The sequence below is a fragment of the Schistocerca serialis genome, chromosome 3 (genome assembly GCF_023864345.2).
Source record: "Schistocerca serialis cubense isolate TAMUIC-IGC-003099 chromosome 3, iqSchSeri2.2, whole genome shotgun sequence".
Taxonomy (NCBI): domain Eukaryota; kingdom Metazoa; phylum Arthropoda; class Insecta; order Orthoptera; family Acrididae; genus Schistocerca; species Schistocerca serialis.
Window position 1 is genome coordinate 729,910,849 of NC_064640.1, and position 24,604 is coordinate 729,935,452.

At 41.5% G+C, this 24,604-nt stretch overlaps 1 pseudogene; it reads right to left on the reverse strand.

Moving 5' to 3' along the window:
- LOC126471164 (CLIP-associating protein 1-like) overlaps window positions 1-24,604 on the reverse strand; it is a 245,149-nt pseudogene that overhangs the window by 195,765 nt on the left and 24,780 nt on the right.

The window sequence follows — 24,604 nt, forward strand, 5'->3', positions numbered from 1 at the left end:
TTCATGGCATTGCTCCCTCTGCTGGAGAAACGGTGATCTGCTGTTTCAGAAGTTCTCACTGGAGCCAATAACAGCACCCTAGATCTAGATCTTATCACTAGTCCTCTGTATGGCAGCTCTGGAGGATCCTCAGTTTCAGATCACATTGTCACATCCTCTCCACTACGATAAGTGTCGAAGGTAATCTCTCCCATTGTCACTTTGTGATCTTTGAGTAGGCTTTCAGTTTCCTTAAACAATGAGCAACCATTGTTGATCTGTGCCTCAGAACTGTAGCAGCACTTCATACAAAAATATGGAGATGTCTCTGTACTTTTGTCTTCTTGGTGAACGGTCATAACCCTGAACTTCGTACATGACATCTGGCAAGGGACGAAGGATATGATACCATACAAAGTAGCATTTTAGTAACATTTCCGACAGTCCCACTTTCCACACTAGCCTAAAAGTACATAGCAAGTTTCCCAGGCTATACATCATGGCTGTTGCATGGTGTTATAGCTCTCTTCATCATTCCACAGGGCATCCAAGGACTGTATGGGAGCAAGCTGCCTTGCTTCTTTGGTCCTGGTAATGAAGCATTTCACAAAGTCATCCCGAGTATCACTGGTTAAAACAAGAACAGTATATCACTTGTCACTTAGGCTTCACAAGTATGGAGCAGAAAGAATGGTGTGAAGCCTGTAGTGTCTTGCCTTGCTGTTTTACGTGCAAATGTCGTTATGAGCAGTATCCTTATCTCAAGCTCTCTATTCATTGAGAACATATTTGTCAATGTCTTATTAAAGCATTTCCTGAGGACATTTGGCTGTAAGTGGTAGGTAGTTCTCATCCTGTGATTCATGTTACAACACGAAATTATTTCTTATACTAGTCTCGAGTGGAAAACTTTCCCATGATCAGAGATCAAATCTGTGCTTTAAAATGATGTCTTTTACAAGGAACCTTGCAATTCCATGAGCTCTGGCAGTCAGCACAGCTTTCGTGACAGTATAGATGGTGAGGCAGTCAGTGCAAGACTATTATTCGTCATTTCCCCTTAAAAGACTTGGGGAACCTCCCTAAGAGGTCGCTTCCAATCCGGTTGAATGGCGCTACTGTAGACAGAAATGATACCAGATTCCCTGGAGGTAACTGCAGCATTTGCTTCTAATGTTGGCATTCATGGAGTGGCTCACATAGTGCCTAATGGATCAGTAGAGAGCTGGCCAGTGATATCAGTATCTGATTCTGTTTAGAGTCTTCACGAATCCCTGGTGAATGGATGTTGGCATGTCATGCAAATACTTCAAGCTAGCTGTCCATATATGAACTGGGATGAGAAGCAACAATTTCTGCTCCACTGGATCACAGTTCCTCTTATACAATGTTTCATTTACTAATTTTTGTCTCCTTTGGTACAGTCCTCTACCTTTGAGGTTTCTATAGTTAGCAAAGCTGGATCTTCCCCCTGTTCAACAGCAACATCACTTAATAGTAGTGATGACTGATATTTATCCGTGCTGCTGCGTTGCTTCACAGGATTCCTTGACAGGCAGCTGGTGGACTCGTGTTTGCATCTGATTTTGTATACCACTGTGACATTACACTCCTGAAATAGTGCCCATCTCACCTGCTGACCCAATAAATCCTTCACACTCGTCAGCCAGCATAGAGAATGCTGGTTCGTCACAATGATGAATTGTTTGTAAAATATATATGGCCGGAACTTGCTGATGGTCCAAACAACTGCACAACACTCTTTATCAGTTGTAGAGCAGTTCCTTTTGGTCTTGGAGAGTACTCCATATGCATAGTCTATCATCTTTTCAGCACCTTACTGCATTTACACTAGAACTGTACCTATTCCATTAATGCTAGTGTTGGTGTGAAGTTATTCAGCCGGCGACACCCTATACAAGCACTGGCTAATTTGTTTCTGATCCCTGGTCTTGATGTAGTATTTTGCCATGTGCCATATGGTATTTCTTTTCTCCACTCTAGATCAGAAAACATCCAAACTTGACACACAATGGCTAACATTTGTCAACGTTGTTCCTCTGTTAGGCCAGATCCTATTGGTAGTTCAACAGCAGTGTCCTCCACTGCATAGTTTGTTAATAGCAGCAAAGCATGATTCTTTGTCAATGGTGCAGAGCTGAATATCGTTGACTGGTTTGGCTGTTTCTTCGCACATACCTTTAGGGATGAGTTGTCACTACTTGTGACAATCAGTGATCCACCAACATTGTTCTTAACCACAGGCAAGGTTTATGACTGCCGCTGGAATGTAGGTTTCTTCTGTGAATCTGAGCAGCTGCTTGCAATCAACAAAAGCTTCACTGTTTAACTGAGGATATAGATTCACGACTGGAATTTATCCATTAATGATGGTGAGATAACAATGTCTTCGATGGCGAACAACCACCCAAGCAATCTTTGTTGTAGTTTCATCAATCTGGAGCTCTACGTCTTTCAGAGTCAATGGCTGCTTGTGATGTCTGCAAGAAGTCTGATCCAGAGTAACATTATGAGGAGATTCTATTAAAACAACACTCAAAGGGTTGTGTTCCATTATTACATTACTAACAGTTATTATAGCAACAGAGGTTCCTGTCAGTTGGATGTATTTCCCATTTGTGGCCCTCAGCACAGTCACTTATGTATTAAGAAATACAATCATCTTTAGCTGTCAATTATAAGCAGTCACCATTATGAAAAAATAAGCCTGAGTCGACTAGTACCCAGATAGGTTGGCCGTTAATGACACCAATGAGATTTCCTGTCATCTTGGTAACGGTCAATCACAGAGAGTTTTCTCCGAGGTGGCCTCACCTCTGTAAGTGGTTGCCTTGCTTAAGTTTTCCTGAGGTCAGTGGCAAGACAAGCAGATGCCATCTCTGTACAGTGATGGGGAATGGCTATGACATGTTAAGGAGCAACCTCATCCAGGGTGTGATGAAAAGGCTTCATCCCACAGGTTGACTATAATCATCTGCAGCTGACTGGTGTGAATACGACTGTTGAGATGGTTGACGTCTTGTGACACAATGGTCATTGAACACTCATCATCTTTTCTCTGCAGTAGTGTACAAGTCTGTGGCATCCACAGTGGAAATACACTGGTCAGGAGTTTGTTGTACCTGCATTGGCTGGATGCTGGGTGGTTGTTTGATGGTTGCAGCATACGCCTGAGTTTGCCGAGTTCACTCTTAACAGCAGTAACACATCACTTCCATAACATCCATACAACGTCATGTTCCATGAATGGACTTTTCATGATTATTCTGAAGGAAGTGTCATTGAAAGGAATGTTCACTTTACTTAACTTTTTTATTTACCTGGCAATCTTAAAGTTGACCTCGTTGTCTTACTTTCAGGATATAACTTGGGTCTCCAGGTTTGGCTGTACAATAAAATATACTATTCCCAGGTTTGTCAAGTTGATGGTTTGTTGGAGGTCAAATAAAGTAGTTTTTTCACTAAATCTTCTGTATTCAAAAATTCGTAGAAACTAGTTCACAAGAAACTTTTCAAAAGGTTCCACAAGAGACTTTTTTCCACCAACATATGTTGCTACTTTATACAACCATCTTTCCAGCACTCCATCATACAATCACTCTTCCCACCAGATGCTAACAAGTAGCAGTACAGAGAAGACATCTGAGGCAAAGAAATTTAAATGATTTACATCATTGTCAAAGATGTTGTTTCGATTACCTGGTTTATAATTTAACATATTTTGGTAACACAGAGTTACAGATTTTAATACAAAAGCTTCAAAAATCATTCAACAGTTCAGTATAAAATAATACATTTTAGTTAACACAGTTTTGTACGAACTTTTTTACTTATAAATGAAATTACTGATACCCACTGCTATCAATGTCTGAAGAATATGTATCAGGCTTGACTGCATCACTTGGCACATTTGATTGGCAGTGGAAATTGGTGCTAAAGATAGATACACCTCTTGCTCAGTGTTCTTTATTACCTCGTGGCATATGGGATAGAAATTCATGGCTGCTATCTCTCGCTTACTCAGTCAGACAGTTCAGGCTGCACATAAACTGCTGTACCTCTTCTGTCACTACCTAAAATAGGAGTGAGCCGAGGTCATGGTGGTCTTCTGCAATGGCCATAGGGACTAAATTCAGGGGTTCATCATAGCTCTTTCGTCCAGCTCTATTCTGTAGCATTGTTTTGATGTGCTGGCATCACTGGATGAATTCCTCTGTTGATGCGACATGCTTTACCAGGAAAACTTTGTACATAGCTTCTGCACATCTTTTCATAAAATATATTTTGTAGAGTTCTGTCATATTCCAGTTCACAATGTGACGTAGGTCCAAAACATGCTACATGTAGGACTACATAATTTTCCCATGACACTGAACTCTGTTCATTTGTTGTTCTGCTAGGCAGACTGACTGCAAATGTTTTCTTCAGTTCAGCCTGGAATTTGTCTAAGCTATCAAGTTTCTCTTCGTTGTTCTCGAGCTACACCTGGACTGTATCTTCCACATAAAAGTACACATCTGGCAAACACATCATGTCATCCCTCCTGTTGTATTTGGTAACTCAGTCGAATCTTTTCAACCATTTCGTCAAGTCCTTACCAGCGTCCCTGGAAGACACTGATAGAGGCTTGATGTGCAGGTGACTTACTGCTGTTTTGGAATTCAGTGTACAGATCTTAGGAACAATGTACTGCTTGTATTCCGATTCCTATCCATGCATGCAATGGCTTTTACATCGCCTAGTTAGGGAGACAGTGATGTAGATGTTTTGAAATACCGGGTGTCTCCACCAAACAATGTCACATTGTAAACCACAATCATGTCGAAATCCAAACACAGGGTTGTCAGTGAAGTACACATTTACCATTGAAAGCACATTTATTATGGACACCACATACACACAGAACAGAGCTACCTCCTAAACAGACAGTGCTGCTACTCACACAAACACAAAATATTTGGGAACATGATAACATTACACACATAAGTAATTCTGAGACTCTTCTAGAAATCATAAATACTAAATAACAAATATTTGCTGGTGATTAGATTTGAATTGGTGACCCACAGCATAGCACACCACTCAGCAACACCAACTGCTACTCCACATTGCATGCAGGACAATGCAGCATTGTTATCAGTTTTGGTTTAATAAGACTGAGCTACAAACTCTTCTTTACCCAGCCTTAATCTGCCACCATTTAATCTATATCCTTTTACGCAAATGAACTATCATATGTGGAGCAAAGATGTGATTTATTTTTCTTAACCCAAATGAAGATGAATTTAACTACAGTTTCCACATCATCGTGACATACTCCTTTCTCCTAATAACGGCAGAATTTTCCATTTACTACCAGCACTAGGTTTTGATAAAGGCATGGTCAACATAAAGGGCTAGAATAAATCAATAATCATTATGTAGAATACAACAATGTAACCTCTCAATAAAAATTAATATGTTTCTTTATCACTAACATACTGCATATTCAACAACTACATCAATTAATAAATGTAATATAAATAAAAACCAAACCAATCATACTAAATATGGAATATGATTGTCTTTCATACCCACTCTACTGACTACACTTTTTCTTCAGAGATTTTCATATTGCCATATTACTGAAAGAGGCACTGAAATTATTTCCAATTCAATGAAGAGTTGAAAAAGCAGTGCTTGAATGGATCCCATTCAATTCAGTGAAGAGTTGGAAAAGTAGTGCTTGAGTGGATCCCACCACAATGAAAATACTTCTTTACTTTCTTTTAAAATCTCTTCACTTGCAAATCAATGTACTGATGCAATGCTACACAATAAGGGGACCACACCAAGGAGTGAATTACATAATATCCACATGCAATAAAGTGTCAAACAGAATATAACTTACGTATTAAATGTAGCAACTGAAGTATATAACTCATCTAAAAGTAAGGCTTTTGTTGCCTTTTACTGTAAACCAGATGCTAGGAAAAAACTGAAGCATTAGCAGGATTGATCTGCTGATTGTGTTTTGAGAAACATAGCTGCCAAAATGGGATATGCCGATTCCACATACATTGCCAACTGGATGGCAGTGACCTGTTCATTAGCAGCTTTGCACATTGACCTTACTTATTCAGCCACATTTGTACCTCAGTCTGCATACAAGAGAATAAAACAGGAAAAACTACTACTGTTACATTGGAGGTTTTGCTTGTTGCTTCTTCTGGAAGTGGCTTCTTCCTCACTTTTCATGATACCCTACAAGCTCACATGCCGTTTTTATTAGGGGCTTCATACAACATATTACATACGTTTCAGGTTTTTGTAATATAGTGCGTAATACATCATAGATTCCAACATTTATAAGGTACTTTCATATCTTAAATGGCACAAATTGATTGAAAGCACACTGGTGGGGAAAACTTAAGGGTGAAAGTAACTTTTGCATGATGTGTCACTGTCAAGTAATATAGCTCCATGAAACTTAGGCCATACATAGCAAGTACTGCTACAGTAGAGAAGGTAGCTGAAATAAACATGAAATGAGATGAGCAGAAATAACACTAATTCCAAGACAATAATTACACTGAATTCACCACAACTGGTGACAGTCCCCTGAGCATTCTAAAGGTGGGACATGGTTCTTAATACGGTGTGTGACCATCACGGATAGCGATGCTTGCTCTGCAGCATGCTCCGATGCTGGCCACAAAGTTCGTAAGGACTTCTTGCAGTAGAGTGTTCCATTCCTCCACTAGCACAGCTGACAATTGCTGAATGGTTGTTGGTGCACATGGAAGTGCTGAAATACATCTCTCCAACACATCCAACAGAGCTCAGTGGGGAAGGGGAAGGCCAGTCCATTCACCAAATATCCTCTTATTCAAAGCCCATCTCCAGAAGCAGTTTCCGCATAGCCTGTTTGGCCAGCCTGTCTGCAAGTTCATTGCCTGGGATGCCGACGTGTCCTGGGGTCCAGACAAACACCAAGGAACGACTGGACCATTCCAGGGTATAGATGGACTCCGGGATGGTAACTACCAAAGGATGGCGATGGCGAGGGTACACCATTGAGGTGTACATGAATGGACCTCGAGGAGAGGTGGTAAAGGCAAGGGCTCCAGTTCAGTCAGAAGCGATCGCACATGAACTGCAGTCGTTAGCCCTGATCTGAGCCGCCTATGGAGGAGGTGAACCGTCGTGGTGGTGAAAACAAGACAGTAACTAGGATGGTCAGGAGAGCTATGAATGTGTGCAACGTAACTGGCGAGCAGTTGTGCAAATCGAATCTTGAATGGAGGGACTCCAGCTTCCACCAGTATGCTGGTCACCAGACTCGCCCTAAAAGCTCCTGTCACTAGGAAAACTCCACAATGGTGTAAAGGGTCGAGCAACCGCAATACTGAGGGCGCCGCCGAACCATAAATCACACTCCCATAGTCAAGGCGGGATTGAACATGGGCTCTGTAGAGCTGCAGCAGCATGGAGCAATCTGCACCCCAGTAGGCGTTGCTCAGGCAGCGTAGGGCATTGAGGTGCTTCCAACACTTCCATTTAAGCTGACGAAAATGAGGAAACCAAGTCAAACGAGTGTCAAAAACCAGACCTAAGAATCGATGACAGTTAGTGGATCGTCATTAAGGGAAAGTTTTGGTTCTGGATGAATGGTACGATGCTGACAGAAATGCATGACACACATCTTCACGACTGAAAACTGGAAGCCATGGGCTAGATCCCAGGACTGCGCCCTGTGGATGCCTAGCTGTAGGTACCACTCAGCAACACCTGTACTGATGGAGCAGTACAAAATGCAGAAGTCGTCTGCATAGAGAGAATGTGAGACAGATGGCCCTACAGCTGCTGCTAGACCGTTAATGGCCACTAAAAATAGACATACACTCAATACAGAGCCCTGCGAGACTCCATTCTCCTGGATATGGGGGGAACTATGAGAGGCACCAAGTTGGACACGGAAAGTATGGAGCGACAGGAAATTTTGGATAAAAATCGGGAGCGGGCCTTGGAGACCCCACTCCTATAATCTGGCAAGGATATGATGTTGCCAGGTGGTGTCATACACATTTCGTAAATCAAAAGAGACGGCACCCAGGTGTTGGCATCTGGAAAAGCCTGTTCAGATGGCAGACTCGAGGGACACAAGATTGTCAGTGGTAGAAAGACCCTGACAGAAGCCGCTATGACATGGAGCCAGTAGGCCACGTGACTAACCACCGACATGCCATACGTTCCAGCAGCATGGAAAGAACATTGGTGAGGCTGATGGGCTAATAGCTATCCACATCAAGCGGATTTTTACTGGGTTTGAGCACTGGAATGATGGTGCTCTCCCGCCATTGCGATGAAAAGACGCCGTCGCACCAGATCCGGTTGAAGATGATGAGGAGATGTCACTTGTAGTCAGATGAGAGATGTTAAATCGTCTGACTGTGGATCCGATCTGGCCCAGGAGCTGTGTTGGGGCAATGTGCAAGGTCACTGACGAGCTCCCACTCTGTAAATGGGGCGTTATAAGATTCACTGTGGCATGTAGTGAAAGAGAGGACTTTCCCTTCCAGCCGCTGCTTAAGAGTGTGAAAGGCTGAGGGGCAATTCTCCGATGCAGAGGCTCAAGCATGGTGCTCAGCAAAGTGCTCGGCAATCACGTTTGCATCAGTAGAGAACATGTCATTTATGTTAACACCGGGAACACCTGTTGGGGGTGTGGTACCCGAAAACACGTTTTATCTTTGCCCAGACTTGGGAAGGTGACGTATGGCACCCAATGGTCGAGACGTATCTCTCCCAATACTCCTGCTTCTGTCATCAGACAGGTTGGCAAACGCAAGCATGGAGCCGTTTAAAGGCTATGAGGTGCTCCAAGGAAGGGTGACCCACTGTAGAGCTCGCCAACGCTCCTGAATAGCTTCAGCGACTTTCGGTGACCACGAAGGGACTGCCTTTCCCGGGGGGGCACCCTAAAGAGCGAGGGATCACGCTTTCCGCCGCAGAAACAATTGTTGTAGTCACCTGCTCAACCATCACATCGACGTTACCACGTTGGGGAGATTCAACAGTGGCAGCAGATGTGAAAGTTTCCCAGTCCGCCTTGTATAATGCCCATCTGGGCATGCGTCCATGGGCCTGACACCGGGGCAGTGACAGAAAGCGGTCACTACCACACAGGTTGTCATGTGCTCTCCAGTGGACAAATGGGAGAAGTCCTGGGCTTCAAAATGATAAATCAATGGCCGAGTAACTGCCATGAGCCACACTTAAGTGTGTGGCGGCCCCAGTGTTTAAGAGGCAGAAGTCGAACTGAGACAGTAAAGTTTTGACATCTCTGCCTCAGCCAGTAAGCATGGTGCCACCCAACAAAGGGTTATGAGAGTTAAAATCTCCCAAAAGTAGGAAGGTTTAGGGAGTTGAGCAATCAGTGCAGCCAATGTGTTCTGGGGTACTGCACCATCTGGAGGAAGATATACATTGCAGACAGTTATTCCCCACATTGTCCTTATCCTAACAGCAACAACTTCAAGAGGGGTTTGAAGGGGCACCGTTTCACTACCAAGTTTAGGACATAAACGCAAACTCCATCTGACACTCGATTATAGTCACTACGGTTCCTGTAATATCCCTTATAGCCACGGAGGGCAGGTGTCCGCATTGCTGGGAACCAGGTTTTCCTGGAGGGCAATGCAGAAAGCAGGTGTAAAGCTTAACAGCTGCCGTAGCTCAGCCAGGCGGTGGAAAAATTCGCCGCAATTCCACTGGAGGATGACGTTATCGTGAGACTGGGAAGACGTGGAACATTCAATGAGGCATTTTATGCCTCAGAGTCACCCGCTGCCACCGACTTTTTGCCTGAGTAGTCTATATCCATTGTCTCTGAAGGTCCGGCGAGATCTAAGTCCTCAGTAGATGCCATAATCTCCACGTCATCCTCAGACGCAGAACTTGTAGGGCTTCTTTGATTCAGTCTCCGGGACTAAGGAGGACCATGAAGCCCTATGACCAGCTACCTGTGGCTGCTTCAGCCACTAGCAGGTGTCCACTTTGCCACTGGTAGGAACCTGAGAAGGTTCCCGTACCCAAGGGACCCCTTCCTAGAGAGAGGAGCCGAAGAAGACTTATAATTCTCTGGCTCAGAAGTGGGGACTGATGTCCCCAACGGTTGGGTGGGTGGGTGGGTGGGGGTGGATGTGCTGCTCCCGAAGTAGGTGGTGCAGGAGCAACCGCGAGGGAAATGCCCCCACCATCAAGGGGCCAGATGTAGTCTTATGGCTCTGAGAGCTGACTGGAATTGGTGCAACAGATGGGGCTTTAACAGTAGTTATAGGAGCAGCATAAAATGTTGTCACACACACGGAATGGAGCCTTTCAAATTTCCTTTTAGCCTCAGTGTAGGTCAGTCAGTCCAGGGTCTTGTATTCCATTATTTTCCTTTCCTTCTCTAGGATCCTACAGCCCAGCGAGCAAGGGGAATGGTGCGCTCCGCAGTTGACACAGATGAAAGATGGGGCACACCGAATATCGGGATGGGACGAACAACCACAATCTCAACATATGAGGCTGGTGAAGTACAGTGGGAAGACCTATGGCCAAATGTCCAGCACTTAAAGCACTGCATCGGGGGAGGGATATATGGCTTGACATCACAATGATAGACCATCACCTTCACCTTCTCAGGTAATGTGTCACCCTCGAAAGCCAAGATGAAGGCACCGGTGGTAACCTGATTATCCCTTGGACCCGGTGGACGCGCCAGACGAAATGGACACCTCGTTGCTCTAAGTTGGCGCACAGCTCGTCATCGGACCATAAAAGAAGATCCTTGGACCATATTTAAGCTCTTATGGGGTATGACAGTAACAGAAACATTCCCCAGTTTGTCACAAGCGAGTAATGCCCGTAACTTGGCAGAGGAGGCTGTTTTTATCAAGACTGACCCAGACCACATTTTGGACAAGCCCTCCACCTCCCCAAACTTGTCCTCTAAATGCTCTACAAAGAACTGAGGGTTCATGGACACACAGGATTCCACATCAGCTCACATACATACTAGGTACCAGGGAGAATAGGATTCGCTGCCATTCTTAGCCTGGCGTTCCTCCCATGGTGTGGCCTGGGAGGGGAATGATTTTGGGTCGTACTTCTGTGCATTGAATTGAGCCTGTGAAAGCTTAGAGACTGCTGGTGTTTGATCACCAGCAAAAGACGATGTACTCCGTTTCATCGCGTGTCATCAGTGTGGTCAGGGGGCTACAACCAACAGGGTACATGGCGGCCCCACCACAACGGACTAGCTACCGTGCTGGATATGAGGTGCAAGGAAGTCCATGGTCACTGTCAGTGCAGAAAGCGACAGTGCATAGTGCATGGTGGAAAATGCACCCAGGAAGGTGTCCTCGCCCCAGAGATGGAGAACGAGGGGGACTGCAATGTGACGATGAGAAAGTGGGCTAAAGATCTCAATGCAAGGTGGACACGATGCACCATGTAAGGCGCCCTTCCCCCCAATGGGCTCGCTCTTTGGGAAAATTTAGAAGATGGAGGTCAAACCCTATCGGGTAGCATCACATAAAGACCGAAACGTGAGACTCCTTTTAGTCACCTCTTACGACAGGCAGGAATACCTCGGGCCTATTCTAACCACCGGACCCACAGGGGGATTTCCCATTTGAGTTCCCGAAGCATCTACTTAACACTAGCATGTTGTTCGAACCTACGAGTAACATAGTAGTCCATCCCTGAACTACTTTGATGTCTTCCTTTTGTTTTCAACTCTTCCAGTGTTTCTCTACACCACAGATGCTTGTTCCTACCAAATCAGTGCATGCATTGAGACCACACTAGGTGCAACGCCATGCTGATATGTGGGCTCTTACTGCCAAATTCTTTGTAAATTCGAGTCCAATTTGTAATCTGTAATTGCCACAATAAGATCACATAATCTCTCAACCTGGGAAGTCTTGTATCTTTTCCTTCTCTAGGTGCTTCACCTTTTTTTGTCAGGCAGTGTATTTTCACTGCAGATAGAGGTTCAAACCATCTGTTCCAGATAATTTTTTAAGAAAGATGTTGTAAAACATTGTTTGTTATTTTACTTCACCTGTCACTTATAATTTTTTTTTTATCTCATTGTCTTTCCTGGTGAGAAGTTCTCAACTCCAGTTAGGTGGAAGCTCATTTCAGTGCCTGTCACTTCCATCATCTTTTGGCAGTCAAGGTGACTTCTGTGTCATCCTTACATAGTTGGTACTAGGGATTGGCGTATCTGCTACCAGTGCCTTGGTGCAGCTGAGATGACAAAGAGGGTAGGATCTGTAACTGAGCATGCTGGAAATGACATCAGTCTTCCACGTATACCCTTGCAGCAGTACTAGGAGGGAATGGAGAGCACCCAAGCACAAAGTACACAGAGACAAAACAGTGCCATCTCCATACAAGAAGATGATGCAAGTGGTGTTCTTGTAAACAGCACACTTTTTTTTCTGAGATATCATCAAGCTGCAGACCTGAGAACTTTGTATTACAGGTTTATAATTCTCCCTAAAACTTTTATGGAGTGGCTAAAATTTTCTTCAATTATTATGGCACACCTTGGGTACAGTGTGTTAACTGTAAGATGGCAGAGTTGTGAGGGGAGTGCGGGGAGAGGAGGAGGCAAGCGTTGACTGGCGAATGGAGAGGAGCCGTTGGGGAGGGGACAAGGCACGTCTACCAGCTGCAGTGCTGGCACTACAAATTGCGCGTCATGCTTACACAAAAGCAGACGAAAGGCTTGGAAGTAAAACTCGCTTTAAATGTTGTTCGTAAACAAAACTGAAATTGTCATGTACATTAAAATCTATATATGTCTACTATGCGCTCCCACATGTAGTGACACCAACGACACTTTCTTCACGTAAGTCACCCTTCCTCTGCCAACATTTATTAAACGTTATATTATTATCAATCCACGATTCATCAAGATAAAATATTTCTCTGTCTGCTTCCCTGAAGTTCTTCATGTCAACAATGAAACAAGATTGCCAGTGCACAATGTCTGGACGTTCTAACAACACATTCCTCTTGTTTTCCACCTTACGCCATATGAATCCCATAGACAAAAGTACTTTTCTCAGTGAGACAATGCTCCACTTCCAGCCTATTTTGTCGTGCAAAACTGGAAGCAGTGTTCGCAGGCTCGGCACAATCTTCCGCACTGAATAAAATTCCGCTATCATGTCGTGAATGACACGCTGGTTGAAATCATCGATCATTACTTCGATTTCTCCACTTCTTTTCCTAAGTTAAAAGAGAGAGAAAGATTTATAAGAAAATGCCTTCTGCACTGCATGTATTTTTTTGAATTTGGAAATGTACTGTAATATGAATGTGTTTCAAAATAATACAATAACCAGTGGTGTTTCCATACAAAGAAATACAGTAGCTAGGAAAAATGAAATATAAGGTAATTCGGACGAATTAGGGAGCTCCTTCAAAGTGATCGCGAACAAAAGATCTGAAATGGAAACTCAACTTTTCTTGCCAGGCGTTTGTGGTGATATGCCAGGATGATTCTTGGAAAACTGTTTGAATCTTCCAATGCTATGCATGCTTTGTCCTGTGTATGTAGCAGTTCTCAATGAAGATTTGTAAATGGGGTGAAGCAATTTTTTCTGCTCCCTTTCGCAGCATTCAATCGCACGCAATATAATTTTGTGAGCATCGCTACGTAATACTGATTTACTTCTAACCGTAGGCCTACCAGTAGGGGTTGTTGGCGACTCCCAAGATGGGCCAGCAACTGCCTCTTCACTCATTTTGATAATGTTTAGCACAACTGCACAATAAAAACACGCAGAACAGTACAGTGCAAAGCAATAATGAAGCAGACGACAATGGCAACCTTGTACAACACAGTCAGCTACGTAATGTTGGCAGCAGTCGAAGCTGCGTGCCTACCGAAGCCTCCCGACGTTTACCGACTTCTACCGATTCAGGACTAGGGAGAGGTCTGCCATCTAAACGTTTACACACTGTACATATGTGCCAGCGAACTGAAGTTCTATTTGAAGTTCTTAGTTCTGCCAATGAGTCCAAATGGAAACTACAACTTGTATCCTGCTTCACATGCTGACTCAATTCCTAGCTCAATTAACTTAAGATTCTTGTCTGGTGCTATAAATATACCACCTCCCAATTCATGGAGATTTTCGGCACTGTAGACAGAAAATTCATTAGGAAATCACACTTCAAGGACACAAAAGCACCTGGCAGAGGCCCTTGCTTTGATCAGTAAATGTATACAAGTGAAGAAAGGCAACTGTGCGTAAGAACTTTAATAATCTGGCTTTAAAAGTAACTTCCTTTAGTCTGTCCAAATATAAAGGATATGGTCATCTTTAGTAGATACGGAACTGATCTGATCCACTCTTGGGTGCAACACTACTTTATGCCACATATAGTTTGGCACGACTGATATTTGCTCAGATCCATAATGGTTTTGATGCCTATGAACAGCTAGGCAAGTATGCTGGTTGTTATGGTCAACAGTGACAATGACTGTGGAATACAAAGAACTTCTACAAATACTGAACCAGAAAAAAAGTGTTACCTAACTTAAAAGTGGTGACTCACCAAAACCACAGTCAATGTGAAATCTGGCAAATGATATAGACAACAAAAGCATGCTAAGTTTGTTGTTCTTTCCGTGTCTCAGCCTAGTCACATTTATAGACACATTAATCAGTTGAAAATATAAAAATCAGTGCAGTGTTCTCCATCCACTTCTTTCGACATCCTACCAACTGTTTCAATGATTGGCTTAGAAAATTCATTTATGGAGCTATTCAAGAATGTTATGGTCTTACATCTTCATTCTAAAGACTGCAAAAGACAACTATCAGATGATGCATACCTGGAATAGAGGCATCTCCAATAGCATGAGGTTATCATGCAAGGAGTCCTATCATCTGGACTCACATTGGAAGCAACTGAGAAAATACCTTAATTTTTATCCACATCATGTGATAATTCATCATATGGACTTCTTAATATGACCACTGACAACAATTCTTTAGCAATTCACACAGTAAAGCTGAGTCAAAGTGTGAAATCCTCAGCAGTGCAGCTGAACACACATAACGTGACACATCCAGTCATGCACATTGTTCAAAAAGTCATTTTCCTGTACATAGGCCAATTCACCCTATTGGGCACCTATTTTAGAGCAACCCTTTCAGCAAATCTGTCTCATATCTGAATTATTCTGATGTAGTGGTTAATCAAGTGAAGTTTATCTCCTACTTCATATTAAACAGTGTCCATAATGCAGAACAACAAACACATCCGCTCAGTGTTTCAGAAGGAAAGGCCAGTATTATGGTAGAATGGCCATTTGAAGCACAGACGTTCACGCAGACATTTGTTAAATTTTGAATTCTTCTCACTAGATATTTTGATGGAATGAACAACGAGAAACAATTGCTCACTTAACCACCCAATATATTTCTGTTGAGTAATTTACTCAAGAGCACTGTTTTAACATTCACAGTTTACAAGCTTTTTTTATTATTTATATTTTAAACTGTCAGTCTTGGAAACAGCCTGTCAAATGTGTGTATGCTTAAAGTTTACAATCAACTTTAAATAATTCACAATAAAAGAACAAAAAGCAACTATCACCTTCAGTGTACTTTTCTACTCCCAGTACATGTCACAACACTCGTCTCGCTGCTTCACTATGCACCTTTATGAGGGTAGTAGTTATAATGATGCAACCTAACACTTTATCTCGCACAAAGCATCTCACTGATAAACAGAAAGTATCTGATATGAAATAGTAATAAACATAAGAAAATTGTTTGATGATGATAAAAATTTTCAAGCATTTACCTCAGGAACCATTAAATATACAGCATATGTTTATACAAACATTTTTGCTGCAAAGGACTATTTATGTTATCTCCTTGAAAATTTATCTTCTCTCCTGATAAATGTGCCCTCTACTGTACTCATAAGATATAATTATACCTTCTATCTATATAATGGCGATGCCGCATTTCTCGACAATAGTGCACCACATGTCCCAGACATCCACAGTGGAAACATACTGGTTGGTTATCCTGGATCCTCTGGATGTCAGTCTTCCTTGGTGCCCAAACAGGTTTCTCATGTGGAATTGTAGGAACGTAACTCCACCTGGATCTAGACTTTTTTATCATTTTAAAGGGAAATGAAGGACAAGAAATTGGGTTCAATGTCTGTTCCACTTCCTCCCTTATGACCTCTTGAAGCGTCTTGGTTTTTTGCTCGCCATGCAATCCAAGTGCCTTCTGAACTTCCTCTCTCACTATCTGGCAAAGAACACTTGTGAAATCAGTTGCTTCCTCCATCACAGACATCGATACAAAGTTTGGAAGCCGTTCAAACTTTTTGTGTGTAATTCTTTTTGGATGCATTGTCTTGATATACTGGGACCATTTTATGAAGTGGTCTGCTGTCGAAATCTCCTTCAGGATTACGGCTTGATACATGTCCTCAGCAACACTCTTTATGAAATGTGCAACCTTATCTTCCTCCTTCATTCTAGGATCCACCATTTTACACAGCTCCAGGACGTCTTGAATGCAGGATGCTGTAGTTTCTTCTGGACGCTGTGACCTGCACTTTAATTTATCTTCAGCCTTCCACTTCTGTCATTGTGTGTTGCCGAAATAATTGCGCAGTTCCACCTGGAATACTTCCCAGCTTGTGAACTACTACTCGTTGTTCTCATGCCATTGCTTGGCAGTGCCCTCCAAGTAGAAAAATATGTTAGCCAAACACACGGTGTCATCCCATTTGTTAAATATGACTATATGCTCATAAACCTTCAGCCACTTGTTTGGATCTTGGCCATCATCACCAGAGAACCTGGAAGGATGTCTCGTGGTGGCACACAGTTGCTGTCATCATAACGTCTTCTTCTTCTGTCTCCGATACATTGCGGTCTGTTGTATATGGCTCGAACTCACGTTTCTCGCCACATAAACGGTGGCTCTGTCGTGACATGATGGGAGCCACTGTGTTGTCAATAATGTGCACTATCACAAGTTCCAATACCCAGAGTCTCCACCAGAATAATGTCATGTAGAACAAGGTGTAATTAGATGAATGACGAACACTAACTTCACTTAACGAAGGTATATTCAGCACTTGCACATACAAGAGTGCGGAGCAAACTGCCTTCGGCCAGAACACGTAGAGTATATACACAGCTACAGAACATTCCAGTACAACGATACTTGACATTTGAAGATACTTCTAGAACATACTCGAACCGAATATAGAAATTAAAATTGTACAGTGCAGGTGAGTTTTGCAAGCTACAGAGAATGTTATTGAAATAAGTGTAACAACTAGGTTGGATACTACAGCCATAGGAATTTGAGAAAGAATGAATATTCAAGTAAAACAAAACAAATTACTGTAATGCAATTGTGGATAGCACACGAGCAGGGCTCAGGCAACAACAGCTGGTCAGACAGTTGGTGCCAGTCTGTGTCAAGCTGAGCATAGAAACTGATAGCTCACATTCCATTTCATTCTCTTTGTCAGCAACTACTTTTAAAAAAGTAGTGTCTGCAACATCGTGTAGCCTAAAAGAAAATTTTTAGTTTTATTATAGATGTGGAATATGCTACAAATTGGTTGTATGAAAGGTAAATGAAGAAGCACAGTATTTTGAGCCGTCACCTTCACTGGGGTTACTGCTTAAAACACCCAAAACAACATGTGAAAGACAAGACCAGTGTGGGCATGTGTTTTCACCTGACTTACACACCAATGGATTGTTTCTCATTGTCTATGCCAGAGAATAAAAATAAAAAACAACAGATTAATCAATACAGTGGGCCAATAATAGTCAAGGAAGATAACACAAGTTGAGAGTGAACAGTGTATGGGGTAAAGTGGATTATGACAAAAATTGAGATTATTTACTCATTTTTCATGGTAACTAATTCACATGTACCTTGTGAAAAAGCCAACAATAAGTAACTACTGGTCAAAACATCTGCACTGCATAATCCCTTTCCTGCAATGATGATAAGCTATGTTAGTTCAAAGCAATTTTGCTGAACTTGCAGCTCAATAACAATGACAAATTATTTCTCATAATCATTTTAAAATTTGCTCATTTTTTGTCATTTGAATTCTTATGTCATCCTCTTCATTTACTCCCTATGGATATTTGACAGTTAATGAAAGTATGTGTGGTTTAAAATGACATACTAATTTTTCAATGTAAATGACTAGCACACAACAGAGAAGTACAGCATAAAAAATGCTTAGTGCTTGTGATCTTTTGACTGGGTATGTACTTACAATGGAGGCATCCGCAGGGAAAAGGGCAGAGTAGCCAGCTGTATGGCACTTTTTAATACATTATTATAGTAGTACCATGACAGACACTAAGTAACATAAATGTACTGCTATTATATTTCACCTGCTGTATTTGATTATCTATGTGCATATAAGATAAAAGCAGTAGGCACTTGCATGACTAACAGAAAAGATCTTCCACAATTTACAGTTGTCAAGCTCAGACTCTAAAAAGGACCATTTCTGAGAGAAGGGAGTATCTCCTCTGCCTGGAATGAAAGGACACAAGTGATGTTCTGATATTCTCAAAATGCCACCTTGCTTCAACAACAGAAGTAAATGTGTGCTCACAAGGATACTTAGTGACATAAAGAAGCAGACAATGTTTTGAACATAAAATTCACACAGTGGATCCAATCACATCTAATGATTGTTTTCTATCCTTTAAAGAGCAATCAATCCAAATGGTGGAAGAATTCTCCTTTCAGTTATTTGTTGGGTATCATTCAGAGCATATAAGAGGACAAGAAAACAGGCACTAAGTCACTGGCAGACTTTTTCCAAGAAAATACCACATAGCAGGAACAAACTGCATCTGACACTTCTGTAAAATATGTGTCAGCATCATTAAGAGCCAGGCGGAGGAGTGTATCGAAAAGAAATGTTTTGTTCTGTGTATGTACAAACGTTTTGTTCTGTGTATGTACAAATGTTTCAAAACATTTCACATTGAGAAAAATTTAATGCAGTTGGTACAAGTTTTCTTTCTGAATAAAGTCTTAATAGTAAAATGAGTCTTAAGTCTGCTATCTATAAAATATTACAATAATATCCCCAGGAGTAACGAGACCATTTCTGAACGTTTCACCTGACACTTTGTACAAAAATATAGCATTCACTACTACAGAACTATGATTTTTGAAAAATTTGCTTACAATCAGCTGCCCAGCTACCTTTGTCCAGGGTGCTTGAGAAGTTAATAATATCACTTTTGAGGTAGTTCAACATTCGGTGTCAAAATGCTGGACTTTCGTCCCTCTTACCACCAGCCTCCTCCAGAGCAGGTGTGCTCCAAGCAAAATATTAATGTGAATCTCTGCAGTCCCTGCTTCTGCTAAGATAGTAATTTGGAAAGTGCAATAATGCCTTGGTGAAATGTCAGTATGTAGTCTGAGCACCTGGATGTGATTGAGAAGGGTCACATCATGAGCCTGCACAAAGCTGGTTAGTCCCTTAGGTGTTGGAGTAGGAAATGAGATAAGGCGCCCCCCCTCCCCCCCATTCATAGTGAGTGAATGATTGTGTGTGTGTGTGTGTGTGTGTGTGTGTGTGTGTGTGTGTGTGTGTGTGAGCCACAACACCAAGAGATGACAGGACAGGGGATTGTGCTAAGTATTACACTGTTCACACTACTCTCCACACTGACTCTTCCAAACTATCAACCATCTCAGAATACACTGGAATGGTGCTGTTACATAATCATGCACAGATACACACTGGCAACATGATGTATTCACCAATAAATTATACACCTAGGCAACATTGACTAGCAAATCCTTATAATATAGTACCCATGTTAACACCAAACAACACCATTTATTGTCGTTCCTCACATCACTTTTAAGAGCTGGTTTTATAACATGGTGTGCAACTGCCTACAGTGCGTGTACCCATACTATTTTTAATACCTCAGCTAGACACCAAAATGGGCACAGAAAAGGTTGGAAGGGCACCAAGAACTCCAGCGCGCAACAAAATCACTGGTGCTCACAGAGTGGTGTATTAAAGAGCCACATACTAAGCAGCACTGCCAGTACTGTGCTTCAACTTCTACTTGGTATTGCTTGGCAATGTTTAAGGTTAGCTTGACAATGAACTTCAACAATGGATGTGGTCAGCTTGGTTCTACCCTTAACATCAATGAACAAGAATTTTGGTTTACCAACAAATTCCTGTTTTCAATCAGCATTATTCTGCAACCAGTCAAGGGCTGTTCTTGTATAATTACAAAATAAAGTGTGGACCACCACAGAGGCAAATGTATTTATTTCAAGTTCCCATGCCACAACTGGGAATGCTACAACTAATCAAGAGACTGTCCAAGAACTTTAATTACCGCTCTATGCCTTGCAGCACCAGTTATCTTTCCCCATAAGAGTATTAGGGGTATGGACAAATCATTTGATATCTTGGAAATATGTAAGACTATTCAAACAATTCATGATAGATTAACACAGTATGCCTTGAGACCCAACAAGCTATTTGCAAAGTAGGAGTTAATAAAATGGTTCAAATGGCTCTGAGCACTATGGGACTTAACATCTGAGGTCATCAGTCCCCCAGACTTGGAACTACTTAAACCTAACGAACCAAAGGACATCACACACATCCATGCCTGAAGCAGGATTTGAACCTGCGACCGTTGCAGCAGCGCGGTTCCACACTGAAGCGCCTAGAACTGCTCGGCCACAGCGGCCGGCGTTAGGAGTTAATACATCTACTTAAAACAAGACCAATTCACTGCACCAAAAACAACAGACTATTCTCTCCCCCTCCACCACCAACCCCGGAAGAGTTTAAATTCTGGAAAAAGTAAGTGTGAGACATACTTAAAATTAAGTATTATAATCTTACCTTCTGCTCCACACGCTGAGGCAAGCAATCCACCTTCATTTTTTATTTCGTCAAACTTCGAAAAAAGGACTGCAATCCTAAAAAAACATACACGTAGTAGTGTTAATAGATAAACAACAATTCTGCAGGTATTTTTTAACTACATCAAAAAAACTCAAATTGATGTGATTCACAATAATAATACATTCATTGACTACAACACAATTTGAACCTTTTCCGAAATATAATTTATTATCCTGGACTTCACACGTACAGAATATTCAATGTCTAATCAGCTGTATTTAGGAATTGAAAACAATGTACACATAGTCAACAGAATAAAAACTTACTTAGTATCTTTGGCACTGCAGCGACGTTGGATATCTTGTCGAAATTTTTCCCCTACATGTCGATATATTTCAGTCAATGCATTAAAAGCTGCATCTCTCACAGATGGAAGTGGATCATGCAGAAGTTTCAAAATGCTTGGAACATGTTTTGACAAGCCAAGGTTTGAAGGTCCATGCCTTGGAAACAAGAAGCAACAATCACCCAGAAGAATCATATATTGTACAACATATTTATTTCACACAACTGTAAATAACCTCTACTTCAACATAAATTCTTCAAAAATTGAAATTAGTTACACTTTGCAGTTAAGATGGCTAACTGTAATTTGGATATTGGAAATTAAAAAATTACATACATCGATGTGATTTTCTATTAACATTCAGCATCTGAAAACAATCAAATTCAGTTTACATCAGTTGTTGCCAGCACCTATAATTAGTTGCTTCACTCACAGCTTGGTATAATCCGTGAAATTTGTTAACTGATTTCATCTACCTGTAGGTTTCACACATTTCTGTCCAGTTTATGAACAAGTTTAAATTTTGAGAAATCACTTGCTAGATTGCAAATTGCATCAACATTTTGATCTTCTTAATCTACATAATTTCTATTCTGAAGAAAATAACAATTGCAGTCACCACAAATGAAGCAAGTCCCAATCGACCATAGATATCAAGTTTTTAGTATCCATTGGCATGGATAGTGAACAGTTTTGCCTCTACGATTTTGCAGTGCCAGTGTTATTTCGATGATGATGCACTGCAACGACGACAGCCGTTACTAAACACATCAGATGAATTCATAATTGTGAATAATGACCACCATCAGCTGTAGAATGGAATTATGACAATGAAAATTTGTGCAGGACTGGGACTCGAACCCGGATTTCCCGCTTATCATGAGTGGTCATCTTACAATTTGGCTATCCATACATTACTCACAGCCAGACTCAAACTTCCACATGTCATCAACCATGTGCCTACGATCTGCACTGGCACATCCAGGTTGAGTCTGGTTGTGAGTCGTGTATGGATAGCCAAATGGCAAGGCGACTGCTCGCAATAAATGGGAAATCTGGGTTCGAGTCCTGGTCCTGCACAAATTATCATTGTTATCATTCCATTCTACATACGATTGTGGTCAATATTCACAACTGCGAATTCATCTGATAAGTTTTGCTCTAGTTTTAGTTCCAACAGCAAGTCTAACCTGTTACACCAAATGTGGTGTCTTCTTTCCTTCCATATTATATCCTACACATTAGAAATGTCAGTGTCAATTAATCCAGTTGACACTACAGCCCACAACCATGACAAATGGTCATTAAATCAAACATTCACTTCATAGGGAAATTGCTGATTACAATTTTATACACCAGACAGATGAATTCCTTCACATGATACAGCTATTACGCAAAGTGATTATTTCAGTCTTGTATTGGCATAATAATACATTTTTGGTCCCAATAAATCAAATTATTGCAATAAGATTCTGCTACAAGTTATAAATGAATCACTGCAATGGACTGATTGATGTGAAACTCATATTTGGTAGTAAAGTTTCAAATAACTGTAACTTAATGGAAAGAAACTTTGCACTGATGCAATTTTTCCAAAAAAAATCTGCGCATTAGACTAAAGAAACTGCTTCAATTTTTTTTCTGACAGCTGCTTAATAGCTGAAACTTTCCCTAGACAAATAGTTTAGTCTTCACAAAGGAAGTAGCTACTCAGGTGCACATGGAGGTTTTTTAGGCTAGGCAGAAGGTCGAGGTTCTCTGATTAACACTCACGAGACGACTCGGATAGCTAAATCAGACTGTGTTCAGAGTGAAGACAGTTCCACTATCAAAATTTTATTAGTGAATTCTCAAAGCATTTGTAACAAAGCTTCCAAATTTACTACCCTCCAGGAAACTACTCACGCTCAAATTATTCTCGGCACTGAGAGATGACTGAAACCCCAAGTATGAATCTCTGAGATAATTAGTGATTCATGGAACGTATATCAAAAAGATAGATTAGATGCTACAGGAGGGGGTGTGTTCATTGCAATTGACTAAAACATTGTTTCAGCGTGGCATTGAAGTTCTGTGGTCGTATATAACAAGGCTAGGTGAAATCAAGTTAATTTTTGGATGATTTTGCAGGCCATCCAATTCCACTGTGATGGTTTTAGAGTCAATGGCAGAAAGTCTATGACCAGTAGTGAGGAAATACATACAAGTAATACTAGCTGGAGGCGACTTTAACCTACCAAGTATAGAGTAGGATGTCTATGGATTGATTACAGGGGGTACAGACAGACAGGCCTGTGAAGTTCTTTTGAACATGTTTTCTGAAAACATATCTTGAGCAGCTTTTTCAAGAGCCCACATGCAATGGAAATATTTTTGGATCTTGTAGCTACAAACAGGCCTATCCTAATTGACAGTACAGAAGCAGGGAATAGTGAAAACGTCATTATGGAGACTTGGGTTACTAAAGTTAATAGCTCCATAAAGAAGACTACAACAGTATCTTTGCTAGAAAGAGCAGATAGACAGTTGTTAGCATCCTACTTAGACAATGAATTGACATAATTTTGTTCCAGTACGATGGACGTAGAGAAATTATGGGCGAAGTTTAAACGGATCGAAAAGCATACTCTGAAGAAGTATGTGCTGAGTAAGTGGACGAAAAAGACTGACCACAGTTTAACAATGAAATTCAAAAAATGCTGAGGAAGCAAATGCTGTTGCACTCTCGGTTCACAATAAAATGCACAAATGACAAGAGGCAAAAGTTGAAAGAAATTCATGCGCCTATAAAAAGATTTATGCGTGAAGCTTACAGCAACTACACCATCACACCTTAGCAATAGATCCTGCGAGAACTCAAGAAAATTCTGGCCCAATGTAAAATTGCTAAGTGGGTCTAAGGCTTCTATCGAGTCACTCGTTGGCCAGTTTGGTGTGATGGTAGATGATAGTAAAAGTAAAGCCAAATTTTGAATTTCTCATTTAAGAATTTGTTCACATAGGAGAATCGTACAAACATACCATTGTTTGACGAACATACAGAGTCCCATATGGAGGACAAAGAAACCAGCATCACTCGTGTATAGAAACACATGAGAATTGAAAGCAAATAAGTCGCTAGGGCTTGGGATCCCAATTTTGGTGTTACAAAGAGTACCCTAAAGCAATGGCCCCTTACCTAGCTTCCATTTCTCGTGAATCTCTCACCCAGCGCTAAGTCCCAAGCGACTGATAAGAAGTGCAAGTGACTTCTGTGTACAAGAAGGGTAAAAGAACAGACCTGCAAAA